Source organism: Bemisia tabaci, chromosome 7, assembly GCF_918797505.1.
Source record: "Bemisia tabaci chromosome 7, PGI_BMITA_v3".
NCBI classification, from domain to species: Eukaryota; Metazoa; Arthropoda; class Insecta; order Hemiptera; family Aleyrodidae; genus Bemisia; species Bemisia tabaci.
This window is the reverse complement of record NC_092799.1, coordinates 49,676,303-49,704,284: the sequence shown is the minus strand read 5'-3', so window position 1 is coordinate 49,704,284 and position 27,982 is coordinate 49,676,303.

Below are 27,982 nucleotides of genomic sequence, written 5' to 3'. Positions count from 1 at the left end.
CGCATAGGTTCCATTTTGGTGGTGAATGAATGAAGCGCAGAGGTTTAAGATCAGCGTCGTGTAATTGGACGTATTTATGCTAAAAGGAACTATGTTACGCGCAAACCCTATGCACATAGTTCTTTTTAGCATAAATATGTCCAATGGGGTGCGAATGAGGAAGAACTCGGAGAAAAAAAAAATTTGTTGTCACAATGCTCATATAGGAACCGTTTGTAAAGTACGTAACGCTTATAGAGAGAGGGGGAAAAGACCACTGTGCAATTTTGTTTTTATGTGTTAAATGGTAGGGACCTACCTCAATAAAGTGTTACAACGAGAAGGAGGAGGGGGGTGTGTTGAAAAATAAAAAATTTAGCGCTACGTACTTTATGAACGGTCCCATAGTAGCTTCCAAGTCACACATACTTTTACAAATTCTTACAAAAAAAATCGACTATTTTACCTGTTATTAGGGAGGAAACATGATTCACCACGTGTCGACAACTATCGGAGGCGCATACCTCACTTCTTGCGCGGGAAGCGTGACCCAGGACCCAGGCCCATGCTCTGTTTGTGCATCATGAGAATTGCGCAGTGGTAACATTAAAGCGTATTATGTCTACTGCGGTTTAACATTTTCAACGGATTGAAAATTGGTGTAAAGTTTTTTTTTTATCCCTGCGCAGTTATGCACACTCATGATAGAGCTTAGAGAAAGGTGCTCTAAAAATAAAGTTTGTTTAACGAGTGAGCGGCTGTATTCTTCTGATCCCGATGGAACTCGAAAAGACTTTAACGCAGGATGAGAAAAGTAGAGATGCCACTGCTTTGACCTCCATTCATGCTGTAGGTATAAAAAAGTGACGAAGAATGATGATGTGAATATGTACGTGCTCAATAGTCGAAGTTGGCAAGCAAATACGAGGGGATATGCCTCTTGGTCCCTACGCGGCCCTACCCTCAGACCCGAACCCTTCGCGCTCGCTAAGACCCATTTCGCATAGGCTCGACCTGCGAGCTAATCCAAATAGAGCGGGAGCGGGCTCATTTAGGGATTATCTTCTATGGACAGCATGCAAAAATCATGAAAATTGACCCGGTACATCATCAACACAGACTGTCTTAAACAATTTAAATTTGCGTCTTTTAAGAAGGAGAATTTACAATTTTATCACGTACTGTAAAGGAGGTCGGGAAATTTTTCCAAAATCTGAATAAAAAGGGTGAACTAGAGACCGTCACTTGTCGGTATCCTAAAATTTATGGAAATAGGGCTAGTAGAACGAACCGTGGGGGAAAATAATGGAGAGGGGGGGTCAAAGAGTTTATAGTGATTAAAAAGAGGGGTCTCTCTCCAAGACTTAAACATTCTGCAAGTCTTGAGAGATTTTCGCAATTTCGGAGCTGTTGATTGTATCAGACTATACCCCGAGAGGATTTTGTCCTCTTCGATGAAACGATAAAACGACGCCACTGAATTCAAAATTGTGGGAAACAGGTATTTAGACGAGACGAGCCGAAATAAAACGGAAGGTCATCCCAAATATTTCAGTCGGTCTCAACGGTAATCGATCAAAATGAGGTAGCATAAAATTCGGGTGAAGCGTCGAAACTCACAAAAAACCACTCTCAGCGCGATCATCGGTTGACATCCGCTGATTATTTATTGGATTCTCGCGAGTAAATTCACGAAAAAAAGCTGATTCGATTGTTAAATATTCTAATTATCGTGAGTAGATTAGCTCGTTAGCGCTTCGGCTATAAAACAAAATCTGGTTTGATGGCCGTAAGATTTATTGGACAGACGACTATGCTGAAAATGCATGGCAGTGGCGTGGCGTGCTTTGCGATATATCGATTGTTATGCCATTTAAACGTATGGAAAAGGATCGATAATCAGGGCGTTCGCAGCGAACACCATAGTAATCGATTCTTTACTATAGGTTTAAATGGCAGAACAATCGATATATCGCAAAGCACGTCACGCCACTGATGCATATAAATATTTCGAGCCCGTCAAAACCGATGCTTCATCAACTTGTTTTCCGTTGAGCCTCACGAATGCATCTTTTTCGATCGGAGAGGCCACGAGTTATTTGGTTACTTTCTTGGAGATTAGATGAGAGGCATCAAAAAGACATCAAACGGAGGGAAAAACAAGCGGACAGGAATTGATCAAGAAGAATACATTGCAACGAAGGGAGACGTTCTCCTGAAATGTGGGTCAGCAATCAGCATCTTTTTTAATCTTGAAAATCATCACCAGTCATCGCTCGCTCTGACCGTGAAATGGTCGCTGATTATGAACCGGGACCAGATATTGATTTAGGAATAATTTTGTTCTTAAAAGGTTGAGATTCCCTGATCGAGTGAATGTTAATACCTTGTTGAACCTGTTTCTTCAAGAGAAGTGCACTCACTTCTTTCCCAAACGTTCCTTTGATTAATGTAAGGCTCTGGAAAAATTTACTTTACTATTGCTTGAAATAATTGTTACTTGCAAATAATTTTTCACAGGTCGAGGCTTATTTTCAATGGGAATTATAGTTTAAAGCCTCTATATATTTACAAACGGAATGAAAGTTGAATTAGAAGCAACAGTAATAAAGTTGTTTTGAATAACAGTGATTTTAAGTGGAATCTAAAATATAAACAATTATTTCTATTATACTGTAGTTAATTCAAAACATGGTAAGTATTCCTACATCCTTAATTGTGACTTTATGACTTGGAATATGGGCCTTTGATCCAAAACTTTGATCTTCAACATAAGTTATAATGTACAACGCTTCTATTAAAAGGAAATCTTCCTGCGGTCCAGCACAATAAAGCTAAATCTACGATTCGGCTTCAATTTTACGACTTGTTACCTCTAATATTCAGGAAAGCGCTAGTATCAGCCATTATCAATAAAAACATTATATATGAGATTAAAAAGTTTATCTGTAAAATCCAAATATGTATGTGCAATTGTGCACGGATCATAAATTGATACTAACCGGGACAAATTGGCACTTGGATAGAAAGTTACATGTGACTGTAAGCTTTTGTTACTATTACCAAACGGTAAATTTCGATTTCGAACGCCACCAAATCTAAATAGGACCAGGGATTTAGCGTAAGAACTGGATGGCATGACACCGAAAATCTAAGCCCGCAACACAACCGAGTTTTTTTGAAACGACGAAACACTTTTTTGGTCATAAATTTGGACAAACGATCAGTCGATCTAAATGAATGAGGTTCTTTCCCACTCTTTTCTATTCGACTTTGGCTACGCTGCCTTGAGCGGAACTCTAGTTCTGACGATATTGCCAGATTTTGTAGCATGAGTGTTCAAGAACTTAAGCCTTCTTTGAAATACACTTTTTTTCGTTGCAAAATAAAGTCCGATTGCTGCAAACTTTCCTTGTGAAATTCGGCATCTTTTGAGTATCTGGACCACGTTTTGCAATTCTGGCTTATCCATAAAAGCACCTTTCTATAAACGGCAACTAATGACAGATAAATGTTGCTCCTACATTGAACCAAAATTTTCAAAATATACTTCATGCGTAGGGATTTTTTTTCTTTTTTTTTTGGTAAAAAATCGTAAAATTTTTTAGAAGTCTGGATCAGTGCTCTTAACATCCCTCAAACATGGTTAAGTATATCAGAACTCAGTTCAGTATCGTTGATTTTTTGCACGATTTTAGAATAGAAGAAGAAATCATCGACTGCAGGCAATAATTATACAAATCTTCGCTTGTATAATAGCAAGATCACACCAGAGGAAGACGATGAAAAAGGGAAAAAAAGGATCCATTTATTTAAACAATTAAACAATTTTCTTCGATGAGTAAAGCGCAGAAAATTACACATTAACACATCACCATGAGGTACCTGTCCGACCATGACTCCATTACCGTAAAACTAAACAAGGAAAATGTGTCAAAATCCCCTTTCAATTGCCAATGGGTGAACATTTGGGACACACGTTATTGTCATAGTGGCGAAGAACTGGGACGTTACGTTGAAGTTACGTTAGTTAGTTAGTTAGTACGAAGTAACGAAGTTTACGTTACGTTACGTCGTAACGTCACGATGGAGAAGGATGTGTTAAATATTAAGTAACGCAGTTAACCCCATAAAGAAAAGAAAATGCTTCATCCAGGAAATGAGTCGCGCATCCTTCCTTTTATATTTTTATCATATAATAAGTAAAGCCCAGATTCACAAAATTGGCTGTCCTAAAATTTTTCCCTCGTGAACTATGGCTTCTTTTTCAATACACGGTCCTATTTGCCAACATAGATTTTCAGCCCAAATAAAAATTCCCATTCGTTTGGCATTGTATGTGCATGCTCATCAGTGAAATGACCCGTCTCAGATACAGATGGCTGAAGTGGGAAACCACATATCTCCGTTTGCGACGTAGCAGACTTCTTGTCTTCATACTTTATTCTTTCTTCGAACAGCTTATCAACGTAATTTCTTCAAAACTTCCCTGATTTTTCTTCTCTATTAGCAAAATGTTGTGTATAAATTTCAAGCCATGAAGTGGACTTGTTTTTTTTTCAAATTAATGAATTAGAAGCAGAAATTTTGAAACTCCGAAATTAAGAAGTGGTTTCGCACTTTGGTTATCGATAAATCCCTTTGACTCTGTTTTTAAGGGTGTAATCACTCAAAAACTGTCTATCTAAGGGGAAAAATTGCGACGTATGATAGACGAACGGAGAGCAAGCACATGGCTGATGCGATTCGTGGCAACATCGGTCTGGAGCGATCACTGTCGCCGGTCAGGACGAACATGGACATGGACCACTCGAACGGGTTCTTTTAATGGCCATTTTACTTCTCAAACAAGATTTGTCACCTTCCCTTCTCTCTCTTTTTTCTCGTCTTTTCTTTCTATCTCCAACACGTGTGTTTTCCCTCCTGCCCGACAGACCTTACGCACGCACACCGACGCACCTGGACTCTGTTGCGAGAAGCACATCACTTTCCTTGGAAAAATTCAAATTCACTCACCTGTGTCGTCACAGTGGTCATACTCCTCAAATATGACATCGTGCCGAAAAATCAGATATGGAAGCTATGGACTCTCGATGGACCAATAGACAAGGTACGAATTTAAGCACTCTGATACATGTTTTTTAACCAAACTTTCGTGTAGAACACTATTCTTGGATCAAAAATCACTAAATTCAACTCCTAACTAAAATATAAACTTTTAATTTTATATTGGTTACAGGGAATTTAAATCGCCCGGTCACAAGAAACGCACTACTCTACGTGAGTCAAATCGCGCCTTACAACGGTTTCAGCAGGCTTTTCAATCGAGCACTGTTTCTTTCCCAACCTTAATCGTTCAAAACGTGAACAATTTGCTATAGCTGAGCCAAAGCGTCATGATTGAGGCTACTATATTTTCGTATTGCAGAGACTGCCACGATAACGTTTAGTGTGCGATTTGACTCACGTAGACCAAGAAGTTTTCATGAGCGAGATGTCCGAATTCACTTGTTAAGAAACATTAAATATCTTGTTAGGAGTTAATTTCAGTCATTTTCGTTGTGCGGATTGTGTTCTACGTGAAATTTTGGTTGAGAAACATGTATCAGATTGCTTATAATTTTGTACCTTGTCTAGCGGCTCATTGGCTGAGGGAGACTTGCAACAATCCACCCATCAAATTGGAGGACACAAACAAGGGTCACAAATCGTCGCTCCTCTGACGTAAGGGCGTATCTAGATTTTTGCATGAGCCTTAGAAAGCATAGAGTTATACGGAGCACAGGGGTCACGTAGAAATCAAGTTACGCCCTTACGTCAGAGGAGCGACGAAATAAGGGTCGCGGAACTTCGAGATTTCGAGTGCCGCCATAAGGAAAAATTAAAATAAGTTTTGGAAATTGCCTTTGACAATCTCTGATACTGTTCATTCATTTAAGGAGTAATTCTTCCTCGCGCCTGAAAATGGAGACTTAAATTGAGGAATCTATGCTCATCCATATTCCTGCATACAGCTTCTGGTATTTATCGTTTTCTCCGCAATAAATTTCTCCACGCGCCAATGCCAGAAACCGAAACTGACTTTGTGCCTCAACCCATAAAAGCAAAAGTAATACTAATCTCGCGATATGGCTCGATTATCTCTGGGTCCCCGATGAATAAAACCGTTCAGTTTCCTCACTATTAAAATTCATCCGATGATTATATTCAGATTTAGAATTTTGATGACTTCCCCCCGCCTTTCACCATTTTCACACATGAGCTGTAGATGGTTCAATATCACAAATCAACCACTTGCCAGTGGTAGCGTATGCTTTACAATTAATCGATTGATCTGCCATTTGAAACTGTGGAAAAGGATCGATTATTAAGGTATTCCCAACGAATACCATAATAATCGATCATTCACTATAGTTTTAAATAGGGTATAATCGATAGCCGATAATCTACAATTTGCCACTTGCAAAGGCGAAGACGGACGGTATAAGGCAAAAGTAGGTACGTAATTTTGAGTTATTTCAAGTGGACTCAGTGCTTGACCATACAAGCAATATTATTGCCCTCAAGGCCAAGTGCATCTAGAGGCTGCCTGAAATTTTCCCTTTCGTTTTTATGGAAAATCTTCTTATATTCAGATTATCAGATTCGACCAGATACATCTTGAACTCAGTAATAATTTTCCCGCGATGTCATACCTGTAATCTCTGCCTCTGGATATAAATCTCGATCGAAGTAGCGTTTGGAGAGAGTGGAAATTCAAAACCCCTCAGCGCAATTGCGGAGTGTTGCTAAGATTACGCTCGGCATTGACTCTGCACTGGGGAATGTTCTGTAAATGTTGCTCTTATTTTCATAACAAGAGCCCTCATTTTCAGGTCCTACATTTTGCTTCAATTTGCATTTAAAAAAAAAAAAAAAAAAAAAAAAAAAAAAAAAAAAAAACCCTCTCACAATCTAAACTACATCTGATGGCGCTCACAATGGTTTGACTTCCACTAGGGTGAGTCAAAAAACATCGACTTTCGAATTTCAAAAACGTATAGGGGGGAAAAGTTGCGCCTAGGCATCAAACTGAAGTGTGCCGAAGCGTTTCTCGAAAAAAAAATTTCTTGGGGTGCCTCTTCTGCAGTTTGTGTCAAAAAATCACGTGATTCAAGCTGTTTTTCCCGATTTCATCGGACTATTTAAGCATAATAAAGATTCGCTAGAGCCCTGATTTTTGGAGTATTAACTCACTACTAGTAGTGATTTAAGGTGTGCTAATTAGTTTTTAGATCAAAATCTTTTTTGTGCCCCCCGGGCGCGAGGCTATCTTGCATGGCACGGAACGCATAGTAAATTGGCGCCTTACAAGACCGCAGAATACTTCCTGCATTGCATGTACAGCACGATGCGGCGCGCGGCGCATAGTAGCTCCTTACACGTCTGCAGGATACTTCATGCATTGCATGTATACCACGGTGCGCACTCAAGTCGTTGAGAAGTCATATTTTCTTGGTGTCGAACTCACCCTGGTGTACAACTGCCACTCCTCATATATAGAATCGATGGTATAATGACTTGTGCAAGTAGCATAAGTGCATTTTGCACAAGTAAATAATGCCTTCTGGAAAAAAGTTGTTTTCCCCATGCGAATAGGTGTTTTTATGGATAGGCCAGAAATGTTGTAGTCTCGTATAATAAAGTATAGTCAAATATGATTCGGCATGACTTCAGGAGGAACACAATTTTCGATTGAAATCACTTGAAAGGTTGATGTGATTGGATACACATAGCATGCTGTTTGTAATATTGTTGATTCCTGTATTCTCCTGCAGCGGACCCGACATTCTTTCTTCCGGGCTAAATGCGTATCCATAGTGGCTAAGCACCGATGTGAAAAGGGATTTTCAGCCAATATATATAGTGAACTCCAAGTATGGTGAAAATCCGAATGTCGAGTTGCGCGCGTCAAGACACAAGATCTACGTTTTCTCATACAATCGCGGGTGCCTCCCTCATGTATGGTATGCACACAGTGGCGTGGTGTGCTTTGCGCTGTATCGGTTGATCCACCATTCAAACCAACGGAAAAGGATCGATAAATAGGGTGTTTGCAACGAACACTTCAGTAATCGATTCTTTACCACAGCTTCAAATGGGGAGGATATCGATGCACGATCATTCCTGCCTCGCAACTGGATGCATATGCATAATCCCACTGAGGACAATCCTTTTAATCATTCGTTCCTGAATCCATCTTAAACTCACACCGATGTTCAACAAAATTTAATTGATAGTATGTTTTCATGTCCTCTCATATGGATTGCATTTTGCAAAAAGGAACCAAGAGCATTCCAATGTTGCTCAGACTTTTTTTACCTCGCAAATATAAACTGACCATCGAAAAAAGTTTATCTCACTCCCAATGAACTATAATTTCAAGATGAATATTACCAGTAAATTTGATTTTTTGTAGGATGTCAGTAATTTTACTGCAAGGAATGCAAGTTGCACAATCTCAGCAACATTGGATTGCTCTCGGTTCCTATTTCCAAAATATAATCCATATAATTGCTTGTTTTTAAGGACTACGTATCCCTCCTCGAATAATTTAATAATCGTTATCCCTACACAATTTTCAGCGTTTCGAAGCGACTCCAAGCGCACGAATCTGGTTTTTCAGATCCCGGAAACGTACGCGCCACACGATCGGGGGCTCAAAAGGCGGTAACGCGCTGATTTCTCACCCTCGTTGCCGGACGGGGCAACATAAAAAAACGCTTTTCCCTCCACACCGGCGAGGCACCAGTCCATTCCAAGTTCAACCTGGCAGCGGAACCACTCAATCACAAGTAGCGCGGATAACTTAGCGCTGATCCATTGCGCGACACGTTGCCAGCCTCCCGAAACCCTTCCTGACGCGTCGGCGTAAAACAGACCGAGTTGGCAACGTTGCTCGCTCGCGATTATCGAGGCGTGCGATTTAACCGCGTGGGAAGTATCGAATTTTCGCGACGATGAATCGATGTCGGGCCGGGTTCTCGTCGTCTTGGCCTTGTGCTTTCTTCGGGCGATGTAGGCTGGTTGGCTGGCTGGCATTGAGACTGTGTGACGCAGCGACCCCCCCCCCCCGTCGCCCCCCTGCGCGGGGCCCCTTCCCCCCGGGCGCGGCGGCGCGCAGAAGCGCGTGCTAGCAATACCGGCAGCGCACAGCCAGGAGTGTCCTAAAAACATGTATATAAATCACCACCAACATCGCGGTCCACGCTAACTATTCTAACATTTCAGCCCTTGCCTTTTTGCGTCCGCGCCCTGCCGCGGAGCACACTGGGTTTCGATTCGGACATTCGAGACCCGAGCCCGCGAAAAAAGGCGCAAAAGGTCTGCAAAATTATTGGCCGATCAAACGCGATCAGTTTCGGATAAAGGTCTGATTTTGTGGCTCAGCTGAAAATATTTGGGGGGCCAATGTTTTTGAGCTCGAAACGAAGAGAAATTAACGAAAATTCTTCCACTTTTCATCCAAAATTAACATCTTTACGTACAGAACCAAGCAGATTCTTCGTATAATTTCTGTAGAATTCTAATTAGGAAAAGTCCACTGCTATTTGGACTACATTTTGCAATTTGAAACTAAAATTCTAGCCCGGTTTAAAAACAACGTAAGTCCCATTAGTTTCCCTATGCACATAAGTGTTTTTCTGGAAGAGTCAGAATTTATAGTTCCAAATTGCAAAATGCAGTCCATTTAATAGATTCTAATATACGTAATGCAAACCATACCCATAGACGTTGCTAAAACAACCAATGCACATATAACAGGAGTTAATAAGTATCTAGTTTCTTCCCAGTTGTTCCATGAACAGCTCTTTACCTCAAGAGACCCTATTTGGTTTACATTGTGATCAAGGGAGGATTCAGGGAGTCCTCAAAATAGCGTCATAAAAAGGACAATATTTACAAACTTTGAGTGAAATTCAGCAGAATAACTTTGGAAATGAATCCTTGCAAGGTGTCACAATGTTTCCCATCGCAAAAAATACATAATACGGAAAGAAAAACGCTATGACTGAGGGAGAAAATGATGGACTAATTGTCGGGTCCCTCATGGGTTGCCGTTACTGAGTCTAATACCTACCTCCTTTGTCCATTACAACCACCCGCTTCCACCATTCATTGGGATCCTATACCATATCTTTTTTGTCTTCTTTGTCTATAGCTTTGTTTGTCAATTTCAATAATCGGCCCGCAGGTTCCTTTTTGCAAAATGGAATCCATTTGTATCAGTGGTGGAATTTTTGGGCAGGGAATTATAAATCGAGTCCCCTGTGCGGCGACGGGGACCAGTCCAGGATAGGCTTTTTCCGCGCCGCCCAGCTTTGAAGTCGGCCAGAAAATTCCGGCTGATTTAGACGATAGACGCCCGTTTGCCCGGCTCGCGCCCGGCCCGGCCCCGCATTATGCCACATAATGCGTATTATGCCGCCGAGGTATGCCCGGCATCCTCCGTCCGCAAAAATCCCGCGAAACTCGGAGAAAAGCGGGATCGTCCCCCGCCACCGCCGGGGGCATCTCCGGATTAGGAGATCGCCGCTTCATATCTCGCCATCAGCCGAAAGAATGCTCGCGGCCGCATCTTTTATGGCCACCAGAATTTCATTCACCGTCGGTCCTAATCGTGTACCCGTGGAAGAGCTGATTTTCTAATTGTCAACCTTTTGCGAAACGTATACTGCCAACCTAAGGAAGAACACCGTATGAACATCCGAGAGTTGCCAAATTTCCTCACGGAAAAATGAATTTTTGAGGAAAGTTCCGAATATTCTTCCTTGAAATTTTCGGATACGTAAAAGAAAAGTAGGAACAACATTCTCTATGAAACAGGACCAGGGCCGGATTCACCTACTTGCCGCCCATGGGCCGCCTATATTTTGCCGCCCCCTTCTCATTCGTTTTGAAACTCGATAAAAACTATCAAATGAACGTGCCAGCGGGGGAGGGGTGCATAAGACGCATTTACTCTTCTTGAACACATTTTTTGGGAGAGCCCTGTCAACACTACTAGCAAAAGGTCACGAAACTTTGCGCGAAAGTTAAGTTCCGTAAACCTATCTCTGTGTAGACAAGGCCTTCCATTCATAAGAAATGAACGAAAAAATTATGAAAGAACAAACATAAATGTGGTTCAATGATTTTAACTTCCGCCGCCGCGCCGCGCAGACCGCATTGTGTTGGACGCAATGCGAGAAGTATTCACGCAGTCTTGTAGGCGCTATGCGTTTCACGCTGACCGCATTGTGTTTAGCGCAATGCGTGAAGTATTCATGCATTCTTGTAGGCGCTATCCGTTTCCCGCTGACCGCAATGACCGCACTGTGTTTGATGCAATGTGTAAAGTATTCGTGCAGTCTTGTAGGCGCTGGTATGTGTTACATGCCGATCGCCGCGCCGAGGGCTTCTCCTTTTCATCTCAAGTCCTCGTTATCATTTCTCTCTAAGTCGCGCCGTTCTAGGCCAAATTGCGTGTTTGTTTTCTCTCGTAACTCGGCTTACTGAGGGTGCTGTCTCTTGTATCACTAAGAGACGACAAAATTAGAAATTACTATACTCTCAGGGGAAAAAAATTAGGAGGAAGAAAACGGAAATGTCATTCCAATGCACCAACGCTGTCTGCTATTCTTCCGAACAGCGTTGCTGGTTCGAGTAGTGTTCAAAACATTGATTCACGTGAATATATGCAAAAGAAAAGAGGAAAGTTTTGCGGAAAATTTGACTACAATGGTTAGAATTGCTAAAATTCCGCAAACAACTCGATCCAATTCAAACCCGCCAGATGATGCACACGTAAATCATGCCAGCAATTAACCAAAATATTACAACTGAATGCAGGAGGCATGCGGCTGAAATTATCTGGAGGTATTTTTTGTACAAGCAATTTCAGACACGGCTGCTCCTTAGATCTCAATTTTTGAGCCAATTACGACTTGAGCCAGAATGAAACTGACATTTTTTTCCATTTTAAGAGCGTGTCTACTAATGAATTCTTTGTCCACGCGTCACACTATTGCTGGATATTCATGAATATCTAGAATATCGTTGCAGTTTTTCCGCTAATTCCATGCCTTCCTTGTGCTTTTACCTTTGTTTCCTTCGTACACTACTGTACCGTGAGAAACCATAAATTTTGAAAAAATGAAATTAAAATGAAGTTAAAAACTCGTTATCAGCCGTTACAGAACCATGTCATCTTTACTAACGACACGTGCCCTTCTTTTTTGGTGAACTTTTCCCCCTAAGATAATGAAACATTATCCTTGTATAAGAACTTTCCAAAAAAGTATGTTGCCTCGGTAAACGATTGAGGTGACATGTGCCGCCACGTTCAGAGTTGCCAAATTTGGGATTGAGAGAATTTACTCGACTATTTACCCGCGGTATCTATAAATGATTATTCACAAGTAACCATTATGTGACACTATGGGTACGTCATGTTCCTATACAACTCCAGCCTGGATAAATTAAGCCGTATGAGTCCTCTTCGGCGAAAACGCTGAAATTTAAAACTAATGCACTAGTGAAAACAATTCGGATGGAATGAAAAGTAAGTAAGTTGCCACACCAAGGTATTATCAGCGAAGATATGCTGCTTTTTCACAAATGCGTAGAAAACTATGAAAATAGCCACATAATCAGTTAGCCAGAGACATTATAGAAGTTTAGTGATCCAAAATCTTCTTAAACCATTCAAACTCTGATGTGGCTATTTATTAAACTAGTGAGAGAAACGGGTGCTACCGTAACTCACTCAAGTCGAGCAGAGCTATTTCTGAACAGGGCGATGAGTCCTAAGAGTAGGCTGGAATTCTTTCCGAACAGGCTTCCATAAATGAAAAAGTAATAAATAAAGAGAAGCCATTTAGCATTAGCAACGGTTAGTTCTTTCCTTTCCTTTTTTGAGTTTTAAATAATAGCAGAAACATGAAAAGATAGCCCACAGACAGCATTAACATATGGGGGATGAAGACGCTCATATATTTCAACTTGAAAGTCTGATTAAAAAAACACCCTCAGGGGTGGGAGAGGGTAGAGAAGCAGCCCCGTGGGGGAGGTGCAGCGGCAAGTGTTGGGTAAATGCGGATCTGATACACATTCTGCGTACCTAATACAAATAAAAAAAACGGGGAGGGAAGAAGTCACCCTGAAGTATTTAAATAAACGATTAAGTTGAAAAAAAGAAAAGTAATTTATAGGAACGGCTGCAGCTCCTACGGAGCTTCCCGGTTCCACCCTCGTGGATATCGGCTTAAAGACTGAGTACTTACGATTTAAAGAGAAAATATTTTTAATACCGACGTAATGCATTGAAGTAATTTTGCGCTTGCGGGGAGGATATAAATCAGAAATAGGTTTATCCTTTTGCAGCCGATCGAGCGCGCCCCTCTGACAGCGCTTTTTGTAAAACTTGAGCGACATATACTGCCCGTGCTGAGGAAGAACGTCGTACGAGCCATCAGGCGTTGCCAAATTTCCTTCGAAAAACAATACATTTTCAGAAAAGATCGTGAATATTTCGCCTTCGATTTTTCGCAGGATTTTGTTCGAAATCTGACCTGAAAAGTCCGATAATTTCAAGGAAAAATATTCATAACTTTCTTGAAAAGTGGATGTCTTCTGAGAGGAAATGTGGAAATACTCGAATGTTCGTACAGCGTTCTTCCTTAGCACGGCAGTATACAACGAGATACGACCACACTGCTTTGAACCGAGCATGTGATTTTTTTGAAATACCTGAAAAACGCTATTTTCTAGATCATGGGGTTAAGTTAGGAATGTGAAAATCATTTTCCATCAATCGCAACTTTCCATTATCCGCTAGCAGTTTCCCATCCTTCGCAACTTTCCATTATCCGCGATTTTTCATCATTCACGACTTTCCATTATCCGCGATTTTCCATCATTCGCAAGTATCCATTATCCGCGATTTTTCATCATTCACAACTTTCCATTATCCGCGATTTTCCATCATTCGCAACTTTCCATTATCCGCGAGTCTCCCTCATTCGCGACTTTCGCGATATTCGCTCTCGGTCCGAATCACCGTAGATAATCGAAACTACCACACTGTTAAAATCGAATTTTCCAGAAAATCATGAACAACGGAAAACCTTCGCCGTTGCAGGATATGGTGCTGCCGCGAGCGACCGACGGGCAAACGGGAAATATTTCAAGTCTAGCAGACTGGCGTTCGTCAAACTGGCCATTGAGACAGGGCTGCCGCCTCGCGGAAAGTTCTCCAGGGGCCACGCTCGGAGTATTGTTAAATATGCAGATTTTTTCTCGCAATCGGGCAACGTTGTATTAAAAAACGGCGTTGAAGTGCGAGTGCGACCTGTGTGGTGACTCTGGCTGCGGTGGCGGTGCGGTGGCCATAGGTGAGGCAGAGGTGAATGACAACCCGAGGGGCGCCACGCTGTTTCCAAACTGTCACCAAAAAAATTATTTGTTTATCAATTCAATGAATAAATGATGTCCGTGAGCGTACGCAGGGGAAAAAAGGGTAAGTTTCAAAAATCCAATATTGGATTATTGACACAAGGGCATGAAGAAAATCTTTACTTACCAACATTTTTTACTCATTACGTGCAGGAATATCGAACCAAACCGACGCTGAGATTTAAGTATTTGCAGCTGAAATACCTAGTTTCGAGAAAAACGTTTTTAAATTTGGACGTATTTATGCTAAAAGGATCTATGTGCATAGGATTTGCATATGACATAGTTTCTTTTAGCATAAATACGTCCATTTCCAATCTGCCCTTTTCAGGGCGCTAAAATATTAGATTATGATGAAATTTAATGCCCTCCATTGGCACAAAAAAAAAAGACTCGGAGAGATTTTTCCATCGAAATCTCAAAATTTGTTCTTCCGATCCGATTCGTCAGAAATTGCTCTGGGTACTGAAAATTTTGCTTTAGTGGACTCAGTCGCTTCTCCAATGTGACGATTAAAATTATTCATGGAAACATGTTATTTTTGAGGTCTGATGAATCTTGCGACCCTCAATGACCCCAATTCTTTCCAAAAAGAGCTCTTTTTGCAATTTTACCGGTGTCTTCTTACACGATTTTCGACTTTTGTGCTTAATCTCCTTCCATTCATGCTGAGCTGACGTATTGTAACTAATGTAAGAATGGGTAAAAAAGTTGACAGCTCAACTCAGCAAATCTCAATGTAATTTTCTCGATTTTTTTTAAACTTCTTTTAAAATTGAAATCTGATCTATTCTGCTGAAACTGTGGGATTTCAAAATTTGGTTTAACTGGAGAACATGTGAGGATACTTGAGCAGATTAACGTATACTTCTTCGCAGTTATTTTTCAAGGGAAAACATCACACGAAAAGTGTTATCATATTCAGAGTAATTTATTACTTTTGTGTTGATACTTCTGTCTTTTATCTTAGGTCGAGAAAATAACCGTATTTAAAGCCCTCTACGTATGCGGTACATATCCAAATAGAGCAAATACTTTGGTCAAGGGAGACGTCTTCTTGAAAATGTCTTGTGCGTAAGAAAACACATTAATTTCCAAGCTAAATAATTTTATTCTCAATCCACACACTTAGGTTTTAGAATGTTCCAGCTCAAACTGCTAAAACTGTCAAATTAAACGCAGGTTTCAATGATCATTCACTCAGTTTTTTCCGTAAAAATTTATTTTAAAATGCGGAATGGCAACGTCATACCTGTTGAGATAGACAAGGAGGAGGTTAATGGACCAAAAGTGGACACTTTAAGTTCCAGACCTCGATGCCACATTTAGTATGTTTACAACGTGATTGATTACATTATCGAGATTGACGCGAAACATAATGCAAATAATACGTATGTGTTAAAGGATCTTTATAAGACCAGACAAATCCGACAGCATTCATGGAAAATGAGCCACTTGGTAGTTGGTATTGACCTGGCACGGAGGATAGAAGGGGCGCAGTTTTATCCTTCCGTAAGGCACTATGGAATGAGTAAACCTCCAGTGACATTTTTGCAAACCGAATTTTTTTTGCATACTTTAAAGCTTTGGTGAGAAAATATATTAATTGTTAGTCCAAAAAAATTCATGCAGGTAAACCTCGTGCTCAAAATTATTTTCCACTCAGTGTTTTGAAGAATTTCTGTGTTGGAGTTTTGATTTTTCATAGAGTTTTCAATCATCCAGATTTGAAGATTTGAATCCTCTTCGATCCTTCCCCTTCCCCCGGTGACCCATCGAATTAAAAATCCTGATTAAGCTTATGTTCGTTGAATAATTATCGTAAATTTTGAATTTTGCGAATAAAAACAATTTACTTAACTCAATAACCAATCAAAATATCCATTTAGTAAAGAAAGCTACAAATCGCTCCACTCTCAATGTTAGTCTATTTTCGGGTAAAAAATTCTTAGTCCAAAAAAAGCATGCAAGTTCACAAAACATTACATATCAATACCCATGAGAATTACAATATTATCATCACAAATTATTTCAGATTTTCATGTGTCTTTTATACACTGAAAAAAAAAAGAGTTACGGGCTGCATAGACATACCGCCCGTTCGGGGCTCAGAGGCCGAAGGTTCCGGGTGCTGGAGCCGTAGTTTCAACTGCTCCGGGTGCTTCGCCCGGAAGTTTCGGCCTCTGAGCCCGAAACGCAGATGGTATGTCTATATACCCCGTAAGTACGGCTTCCACGGCCGGAGTTTTTTCTTCCAGTGTAAATCACGATCATTTAACACAATCTGGCGGCGATGTAAAGACCGCTAGATGGCCGCTCATTAGAGCATCTTAGCCAAGTCTGAGTTATTAGTGCGAATATGAAGAAGAAGGGGGGAAATGAGACATTGAGACACCAGGTATGTTGCTGGTCGCTGACTTGTAACCGTCAGTCTCCAGTGCCAACCGCGATCCCTTCAATGATTGGTTTAAGCTTAAGCCCAATCATTACGTTCTAATAGAGAATGCCGTAGGGAATCTGTTCGGTGCTTCTCCTGTCTTTCGGTCGGGGTAGTGAATCGATGACTAAAATGCGAAACCGCGTAACACCGTTTGCGACGTTGCTGATTTCCCGTCATACTTTATTTTTTCTTTGGAAAACTGGTCAACGTAATTTTATGAAAACTGCATCGATTTTTCTAGTATATGAGAAGAATAATCTGTATGATTTCCAAGCTATGAAGTGAGTTTGCTTCTTTTGAAAAAATAAAATAGGAGCAGAAATTTTGAAACACCGCAATGGTGATAAGTGGTTTCTCACTTTGGCCATCAAAATGAAAGGAACATAGATGATGTTAAAGGTAGTTCCTCAACACTTTGGAGAACGAACAGTTGGTCGACCGATCAACTGATAATTCCTGGATTCGAAGACATTTTTAAAAAATTTCCTAGTTTTTAAAGTTTAAGTATGGATCATGAGAAGCGTCAAATCAATCAGATGTTAACAATTTTGTGATTAATATCGTGACATTAGATCATAAATAAGTTTTTTCAACTGCATGATGAGCAAAATTCTTGTCAGAAGAATCAATTCGCATTACAAAAAAGCAGAAATATGACGGATCGGAGAAATGCCTTCAAATAAGTGAATAGGCAAAATGCACCTCTTTGGCACACGAATGTTTATCTATTTTATTTCGTGCCTGCACTGTGGCTTTTCTGTGGCAAGTTTTTTTCTTGCGGGAACTGATACTGGAGTAGCTTTTGACTTACATTTCTACAAAGGTTGTTCCATAATACATCCGAAAACGCCTGTATGGTCAGTCAAACAATCATATTCAATGTATTTATTTATTTATTCTTATTTCTTTTGTCCAAAATAATTTGATAGTCACATCAAGTTGTATGTCGAGTCAGATATTCCCTTGAAAAGTAAATAGAAGTGACTCTGGAGGTGTGTGTCGAATGAGAAAGAAGAATACTAAACTGAAAAAAAAGGAGACACCTGACACACTTCAACACGAAGTGCCTACCAGGTCTTTTGAAGAAAATTTATTAAAAATCAAGAAATGATCAATATTGATCTATGGAATGATGCTGTTTAACCAATGTCAGCTATGATGCAAAGCAGTGGTCATCAAAGAATCAAAAACAGCTCCCGACGTAGTGCCTATGCAACCCAAAATTAGAGACATACGTGTCGTTTTGAATTTTAAAAATATTTGGTTTCAAGCTTTTTCGGACTCATCCTAAAACGAAGAAGTGAAGAGTGCAAATCCTACTATTTATTTTTGCCGCTGAGCACTGCTCAGTGATCTGTGAACGACTGACCGTACAACAACTCCTTGGCGATATTGAGCTATCATTTCCATAATTTATCATAATTTATCGTCTGTATCATCACCATCCGTCGTCTTAGACAACGCGTCGACGTCTGCGCGCCGAACTATTACACAACGCGTTATATCACGGGAGGAGCTTAATCCGAAATTTTATCACCCTTCAAGAGCTTCGGGAATCACCCAGCGCAGCGAATTTTACAAATTGCCCAAATTTCAATTCGTATTAGCACAAGTCGTCGTCCTCCTCACATAAACCCGCAACTACACTCTGTAATGCATCCTGTCGGCCATGCAATTCAATGCTTTTCCGGGCTCATGACACATGTGTATATACGTCCTTTTGTCAGCCGTGCGACAAAATGACCGGCGAGGAGCTTCAGAAGCCTGGATTTGAATAAAATCAGCATACGGCCAGCCTGCCATATTGCCTTTTTTGCGTAATTTTCCAGTAACCTTAATTAAAAATCCGATAAAATGGCAACGCTACAGAACGTATTGCATGCACGTATCAAAAATGCACATACCATTAAGACCCGAGACCTTGAGATCCTTAATATCTCGGCATTATTGCAAGAAAAAAGAGGAGAAAAAAAATCATATAACTCTGATGTGCCTCTTATCTGCTTAATTCTATGGGTCTTCCGCAAAATTGGACGATGTTATGCGAAAACGTATCCTCTAATCCGCACGAGCGTTTAATTGCTCGCGATGAAATGTGATCGTGGTTCGCGAAGAACCGCAGATACGCTGTTCTCGTCGAGGGATCTTGACCGGTTTTCAGCTGTCATTTCGGATTCAGACATCTGAACGTATTTCTATCAAACGGAACTAAGTGCATTAAGACGTGAGCCCCAAGACCCATAAGGATATATGCCTAACAGGGCTCACTTCATAATGCACATAGTTTCGTTTGACAGAAATACGTCCATCTATGATTAGCAATCCGGAGGAATTGGCCCACTCCCCTAAATTTTTCGAGTTTTTCTCCTCGGTTTTGTGTAAGTTATGCATGACTCGGATGAGCCGCGGGGAGTTTCCCCCATTTCCCGGCCTGTAATCCAAGAACTAGTTTGTATTCACCAACCTATATTTTATTCGAACGACTCTCACTGGTTCTTGAAATTAATTCATCCACTTACTTTTCGGATTTTCCCCGTTCGCTATTGCGCTGATTCAATTTTGAGATTTTGCCGACGACCTCTATCGAAAATTGGACGTTGGACGGAACTATAGACGAGTGGGAGAGATGAAGTGTGTGCTCTAGAAAGCTTAAACTATGCATACTGCAGCTATGCTGCTGCTGCTGCTGCTGCTATTGCTGCATGATTGAACTATGTCAATTTTGTAAATCTGGATAATACTGCGTGTCTCTTCTTGTGTTGTTAGGTGTGTCCAAGACCACTGATGTTACATCTTGGCTGTTTCACTTGGAGCCTTCCGGCCTGGCGCTTTTGTCGACAAGCACTTGTATTAAAGGCTATCTGATACCCCATGAAATAGATATCACGCTAGGACCTTCGGTCCACCAATCAGCTCCAGATTAGTCAATCAGTCAAGTTAATGTAACATTTCTTAACCCTAGTCTGCCTGAGTGGGGTCAGATTGACCCCACGGGAGTTTCAACTCTTTGCCATTTCTCGTAGTATGCACGAAATTTTTTGTCCTTCACAAATAGCTCTACAAAAACATCTAGGAACACGATTTTGAAGGGGGAAAAAAATGTGCATGAGAGATCAAAAATTTCACGAGTACCCCTTGAAAGCCTGACGGGGTCAGATATCCTTATGACATATATTTTACCATTTAGCATCACAAAAGCTTACTTTGAAGGTGTATTCATTTTTCTCTTTTTAATTTTTTTCAGAAACTTATAAAACAAGCACAATTTTTCAGATTTTTTTCGTTTTCAGTATTTAGTAGCCCTATGATTTTTTTTTCTCATGCTGAGAACAACATGGCAACATGTGTATGATAAAATGGTTGCATACCCTGCGCCGTGTTTTTTAAAACTTAGATATGCTTTATGGTTAAGGCCTGTAAGGTTAGTGCACTGATATTAACTAAAAACATGAAAAAAACATAGCTAACTAATTGATTTTCAGCTGGGGTCAAATTGACCCCGCTCAGGATTTCTCGTTGGTTCAGAGGCTCAGGCAGACTAGGGTTAATACTGTAATGTAGTAGAAATACAAAAAAACAAAAAAATACAAAAAAATTCTAGCTGATAATAATAGACTTTTCATGTGTTCGAGGATGGATCTTGTCATTATGAAAACTGAAACAAACTCGTGAAGTCACGTGACGAAATCCTGTAAAAGCATTTTGCTCCTCAGCCGGAAGCCACCAAGGTTATTAAGCTTCTACAAAGAAGTTGAAGCGTTCCCCTTGAGAATTTGTTAATTATAACCAGGAGTTTTCCTTTTGAAAATACTGCACTGGGAAACCCCCGGGAAAAAGGAATTTTCCGAGTTTATTGGAACCCGGAGATCAATATCATGAAATTGAGCCGGGAACCGGATCCATGGTGGTTTTTTTTTTACATTTCTTTTTTTCTTTACATCCCGGATCTGCGTGGGAAAAGTTTTCTAGGCATTGGAGGGTGTTTTGGGAATACTAATATAAATAAATTAATTAATAATTTACAAAGCTTGTTTATACCATAATTCGGACGTTTTCACCAGGATGAATTAAATATTAACACATTCGTCACATATTAACACAATTTCATCATTCGTCAAGGTTTCTCTAGAGCGTTGAGTGACATCAAGAGGTGAAAAATAAAATTTTCAATAATACTCAAACGTGGATACGTGACTGTTTTTTCACATTTCTTTCTCTAAAATATTATATGTTGAATCCTCATACATTTGACGTGAAAATAAAACTCTTTAAAAAACGAAATACATTTTTTTTTTTTTTTTTTTTTTTTTTTTTTTCAATTTTATAGCGTATCTAGTTCCATTCAATGATGTATTATTTGCAATTCTGTTAAAGTTCACCTATTTGCTCAGGCGTTTACGATCACTTAAAAATAATCAAATACTCTCTTCGTTTATTTGTATCTGGCATTTCGTTCGATCGTTCAAACAAGTTTCCAATGTTTATTCCAATTATTTTTGTATTGAATTTTAATTATTTGGCGATATTACGAGTGTTTTTGTGTAAGTAAAATACTCAAATTATTTTAAACTATACTTCCAGACAAAATATGCAAGTAAACTCTGAAAAATCAACAAACAACACTACCCTATGTCGTGTATTTAAGGGATTTTATATTTAGCGAAGAAATACACAATTCAAGAAAATCCTTGTAAATTTGAGTCGAAAAAATAATAAATAAAAAAATTAAGGTAAGCATTGTTTGAACTTGTCTTTCAAGGTTGAAATACATCTCTACCTACACTATTTCACCCTTACTTCCTCTGTTAATACGCCCGAAAGAAACTTATATAACGCAACGTAAACTGTAGGTACTATTACCTTAATCAGATCTATGCATTGTGTTTTTCTTTGAAGTAATGTGCGTTTTTTTGGATTTGAAGTTAAACTGAGATTTTGACTAACTGTATTACAGGAGATATATTGATAACATAATAACTGTACTAGTCGAAAGTGCGATTTATCTCTCTCATTCACCTTGGAGACTTCATTTGCTGGCGTCACGTGAGTACGATACAACTAACATTGCTCAAATGTTTCCAATTTTGATTACTTTTTTAGCTAGCCAGGCTGTTCTCAGTCAAAACAGCATTTTTGAACCTTTGCAATCTTCAGGCCGAGAGATGAAGCCTTTAACTCTGTCAGTTTTTAACGTATGTTATGAGATAGCTCAAACATCAGAGCCGAAAGTGCTTCACGTTGTAAATTTCAATGCTGATCCTGAAATTCCACCATTAATTCAACAATTTCATGAATCCTCTCTCCAGACCATTTCGATTTCACATCATAGTACGTTCGCTTATTCAGTCGTTTATAATTACAATAAAATTATGGTTTTCTCACTGAACGATGTGAGCGAAATATTGAGTTTGATTTTTGATTCAATATCTAAACGGAGAGAAACTGTATCAAATGATATAATAATGAAACCAAGAAAACTAGTAATCTCGGATAACTTAACAGTTCCAAGCTGCGGTCAAATCAATCGGGACAATCAAAATCTGCAGAGTTTGCCGCGATATTGTATCGTAATTGATGATATTTATCTTCACCCAGAAGAAAGAGGATTTTGTGAAGAAGAAGTCCGAATAACTTCTCAAGAACTGAACGATCACTCAATTCTGACGGATGGTACTTGCAATCTAACGCGCGGCCTTTACACCAACGAAATTTGGAACTCAAAAGTCTATCTTATTTTTATGCTAGGAAGTGACATCTTGCCGCTAAACAAAAATGGCGAAGATATAATGGGCGAACTAATTTTTTGTTTCAAATTTTTTTGGCGCTTTTTCAAAGGCCGGAAATCCATTATTTGTCATCCTGGCGGGTGCGACAGATACGATCCGTTTACGGAAACTATCGTCACCCTTAAAGACGCAACCTATGAGAGCTTCTTCGATTTCTCGTTGAAAAATATGCATCAGAAATCCGTAGGGATTTTCAAAAATTTCAAAAGTGAAAGTGTTATGATAGTCGGAGCTTCGAATGTATGGTCCTTTATTTTAAACACTATATTTGAACAACTAGAAAAATCTCTTAACTGCACGACAGAGGGACTAAATGATCGCATTCTTGATTCTATAAGAAGAGTCGACAAGAACAATGGTTATGTTGATGATTTAAGCTGGTATGGTTCTGATGATGATGATCATTTCAGTTTCAAATTCGATGCTGATTTGCAAATCTTCCATTTTGGTGTTCCTCTGACGGGAACTGATTACTCCAAACTTCACCTTTCTCCTACGATCGGTTCAACCGCGCTGTGCATCGCCACTCCACACAGCGAATATGTGCCTCAAAGTCTGGTCATTTTTAAAAGCTACATGCCTGTGGTCTGGGTTTTCATCCTAATCACGACCATTCTTTTCGTCTGGGCGCAATACGTTTTCCAATACACACAATGCGAAGTATTTTCTCGTCTTTACTCGCAGTCAGAGGTTGATCTACATAGGAGTACGTCACCTTTCTTGACTGTTTACGCTTACTTCATCTGCGGAAGCCCACCAACTCTCCTTCTGGGCCGTTTGTACACTGGAAAAATACTATTCGTCATATTCAGTTTTTCTGCGATTATTATCACGACCCTTTATCTCAGTGGCATGACAAAGTTTCTGAGCATGAGAATGTCATATCCGGAGATCGATACTTTGAAGGCTTTGGAACAGTCCGATTTGTTTATTCAAGCGCAAAACCTGAATAGCACGTTGGATCTATTTTCTCAGCAGGATCAATCTGAAAATCTGAAGGCAAAGTTAACTGACACGCTTATTGCTCAATTTGCTAGAATAACGTTTGAAGTATTTATGGACAATTGTTTCTCCAACTGTTCTTCGTCCGAGATTCAGAAAATCTTGTCTGAAAGCTTCCTGAAAAACGCAGAGATTATTTCAGAAACGGATGCTTTTCTGGTGAGCTTGCCAGACACGCTTCACTTAAAACGAAATATTGTCATGAAAACGTTATTCGAGAGGCGGTATACTGAATACAATTTGGTGAGAGAATGCTTGGCAACGTATCCGGTAATGTTCCCTTTCGGAAATTTTCGTATATTATTGATAAATTAGACCAAGAAATTATCAGGTTTTTTGAAACGGGACATGCAATAAATTTCCTGAGAAATATTCCCTACGATGATGAGGCTTTCACGTCAAAACCGCCCTCCAAACATACCGACGTCGATGATAAGGCGCCCCGTGCATACAGCATGAATGATTTGCAAGCAGCTTTCATCGGCCTTGTCATGGGATTGTTCCTGAGTTTCCTTGTTTTCGTCGCCGAAATTCTGACTGACATTTGCAGAAAACCAAAAACTTTGAATTCCGTTAGGCGTGTCAAAAAATCAATTTTTAGAAATCAGTGCTCATGCATTACACATTAATGCAACTTTATTAGGGGCCTCTTTTTCCACAGTAATTGAGGGGCTTGGAAGACAAGGCGCATAAGGGCAGTTTTTGAAATATTGAGATATTAATAATTTCAAGTTAAATTAGTCCTAATGGATATCCTGTGAAAAATTTGCTCCCAAATTCCAATTCTTAAGCATCGAAAAGTCAGATTGAACTTTCTTTCCGCCATAAGGAACCATGTAATTTCAAAACTTTCAACACGTATTTCTCAAAATAGCAAAAACTGCACTTACGCACCTTGTCCTCCAAGCCCCTTAATTGATGGTAAGAACGAAGGGGGGGGGGGATGAATCAGTCCTGCTGCCAAGTTTTTGAAGTCAATTTTGACAGGTGAATTAATCCATCCTCTAGAGTTGTACATTGTGTGATACCATGAGCCACTTTTATAATATTTTAATGTGATCACAAAAATGTAAGTTAGTTACTTATTTATGAATGCAAAGGTTTTAAGTCAGCTGATAAGGTATTTATTGTATCAAATATAAATGTGATCATCAACAATACACGCATTTCAATCTTGTTCAATTGGCTACCAGACATGGTATAAACCAGAACAAAAGTCAAATTTTTACTGTTTAAAATCTCTCATGGAACACGATACAAATTACGAGAGGTACAGAAATCAATTCATAAACCAAATATTAACAGAAATGTTTTGCACAGGTGGATATTAGACTATACAAGTAACACCATGTGTATGTTTTCGTTCAACGAATTCTAATTGTGAACAATTTTAAGAGTTGCTTCTAGTTTTATTTACATTCTATCCATTCTACTCTAAATATTGTGTTGAGCACAGAACACGGGACAAGACTCTAGTATATTGTTTTTATACTGCAATTTTAAAATTGGTAACAGATACGCAATCGACCGTTGGTAGGGTGATAAAGTCATCGATCCAGTGGCGTGGCGTGAGTTGCGATATATCGATTGTTATGCCATATAAACCCATGGAAAAGGATCGATAAACAGGGTGTTCGCAGCGAAACCTTAATAATCGATTCTTTACCATTTTAAATGGCATAACAATCGATATATCGCAATTCACGCCACGCAACTGCATCGATCCGGAGTGTTTTGATGACAATTCAGGCACCCCGTGTTCATTTTCAATGCATCTGATAGTCGAGCACAAGTTCCTAGAGAAAATTTAACGGAGAGTGCATGAGTTGTGCATGGTTGTTCGGTGTTAACCAGATTACCCAATATCTATTTTAATCTGTGAGAAAAGCTTACAGACATTCTTCCTTTCCTGAAATTCAATACATGGACTGAATTTAACAGAGAGGAACTTCATGTTTAAAAATTCGTATATAATCCTAAAAAGAAAGGAACTTCGGGTGGATTCGTCGGTTACGGACCGACTCTTTTGACGATCAGAAAGCTCATTTTAATTTTTAGCAGACATATTGAAGATTGAGGATGAGAATAACATTATTAGAACCAATGGCCTTGATTTTTTTCCAATTGCAGATTTCTTGCAAATCATCATACTCTTTTTATTCCTATGATTAATTGGACTATATTTTACAATTTGGAACTATACATTCTAGCCCTGTTTAAAAAAAACGTATGTGCCATTAATTTCCCTATGCTTGTGAGTATTTTTTCAGACGAGCCAGAATTTTTAGTTCCAAATTGCAAAATGCAGTCCAATTAGAGCCCCATCAATGTCTTTAGATACAAATCGAGCACGGCTTCGATTTAAACTCTTTCTTCCTCAAATGCACTATTTCTGCCTAACGGAACTATGAACTTTAAGACATGAGCCCTGAGACCCATAAGAATAAATGCATAACAGGGTTCACGTCATAATGCACGTAGTTCCGTTGTGGGAAAATACGTCCAAATAGACTTTCTAGGTGCTCGAGGGAAGTATGTCGTGTCACCGATAAAACTTGCAAAAACTCGTGATGAAAGCCACGTGGAAAAGTTCTGACGCCTAATTGACTAAACATCATGTGCCGCTTCTTGTTCAAAATCCATCGAGGTCACATCAACGTCGATAATAGAGAGAGGGGGACCTTAAGTCCGTGCATGTGTCCGTTTTAAATGAAAGTTATTGATGTTTTGGAAAATACCCGGAAAACTTGAGGGGAAATAGACCGTCATGAAGGAATTCCCGAGATGAGTGGTTCTCGGTTATCAATATTGTAAGAATAACCTCACCAAAAACATTCAATTTATTGAAATTTCTTATTCCTCACATCCCGGATCTACATTGGAAAATCTCTCTAGGCGTTTGAGGATGTGTTTGGGAAAATGCTAAAATAAATAAATACTTTAAACATGTTTTCAAGATCATAATTCTAACGCTATTGAAAGAATGGATTAAATATTGACGTTATTCACATATAAATCAAAACTTTTCCAGGGCGTTGAGATAAATACGATAATAAGGATTTGGGAGATACTCAAACGAGTATACAAGACTGATTTTTCCTTTTCAACCTGTGAAATATTGTATTGCAAAAATTTTTAAAAAATACAAAGTGCTCACACGTGCCTGATATAATGTTACTTTGTATCAAGACGTATTTGCAAAGTTCTTCACCACTCACATTTTTTTAGACGTTTGAGCACACTTTAAAGTAACAATATACTCCATTCGTAAATTTAAACCTGACTATTTGGTTCATTCGTATAAATGATACGTTTTCGGTGGGTTTCTGGTCTTGTTGCGTTCAAATCTTAATAAGTTTAGTAGTGTCTCATGTGTTTCGGTGTCAAAAATATACCCGCATTTTTTTATCAACAATCCTCAGCAGAAGTCGAGATGTGAGGTCTGAGAAGTCCACGCTAAAAATTTTGATAAGCCGTGTTTAACGTGGAATTGTGCGTGCAATGAAGGGACCTTAAAAGCTTAAGCAGGAGTAAGTCGGAACCGGAAGATATACTCGGTCTCTCCCAAGAAATGTGAGGGACTTTGCTGAACAAGTACGTTACATATATTTTATTTCCGAATTTGTAATTGGATCAATTTTTTAGTGAGGACAACTCAAAATGTATCCTCAGACGATTCATGTTTTCAAAATTTTCCCGAGGAGGCTCTTCAGAACCCTTCTTTGGAGTAAGGAAAATCCTCCAAATTCTCTTTTGGATTTGGAGGCGTCCCACAGATCCACCTTGACAGGATGTCTTTTATTTCCTCCCCACAGCGCCACCCCCAAACTCCTCTTGATGAGGTGTCCTTAGTCCCACCTAAAAAGTTCTTAGTTCCGTCCATGCTCAGAGGTAAGCAATTTATTTTGAAAATAAGTTTAAGAAAACAATGCGGGGAGTAAGTAAGCATTTTTTAAAAACAAATTTCGAGTGAAATGCGTTGGATCTTCACTACTACACTCTAACTGTCATCACTTCCCCTGATAACAATTCAGAAGGAACACGCGACGCGCATTTCAAGCGATACCAAGTTTCATAAGATCCGTGCAATCTATTTCAGTCTTGGAGAATGGACTTTTTTCGGTTTGAATCTAAGATTAATTTATTTTCATTGAGCCGTATAGAGAGGGACATATTGAGAATATATTGTAGAAAGTAAGTGCGTTTTACTTCCTAATTCAAATATTTGGAGGCTTTATGCGCGTAAGTCACATGCTGTTCAGGTATAACCAAATGTTTCCATATTTGATTACTTTTTTAG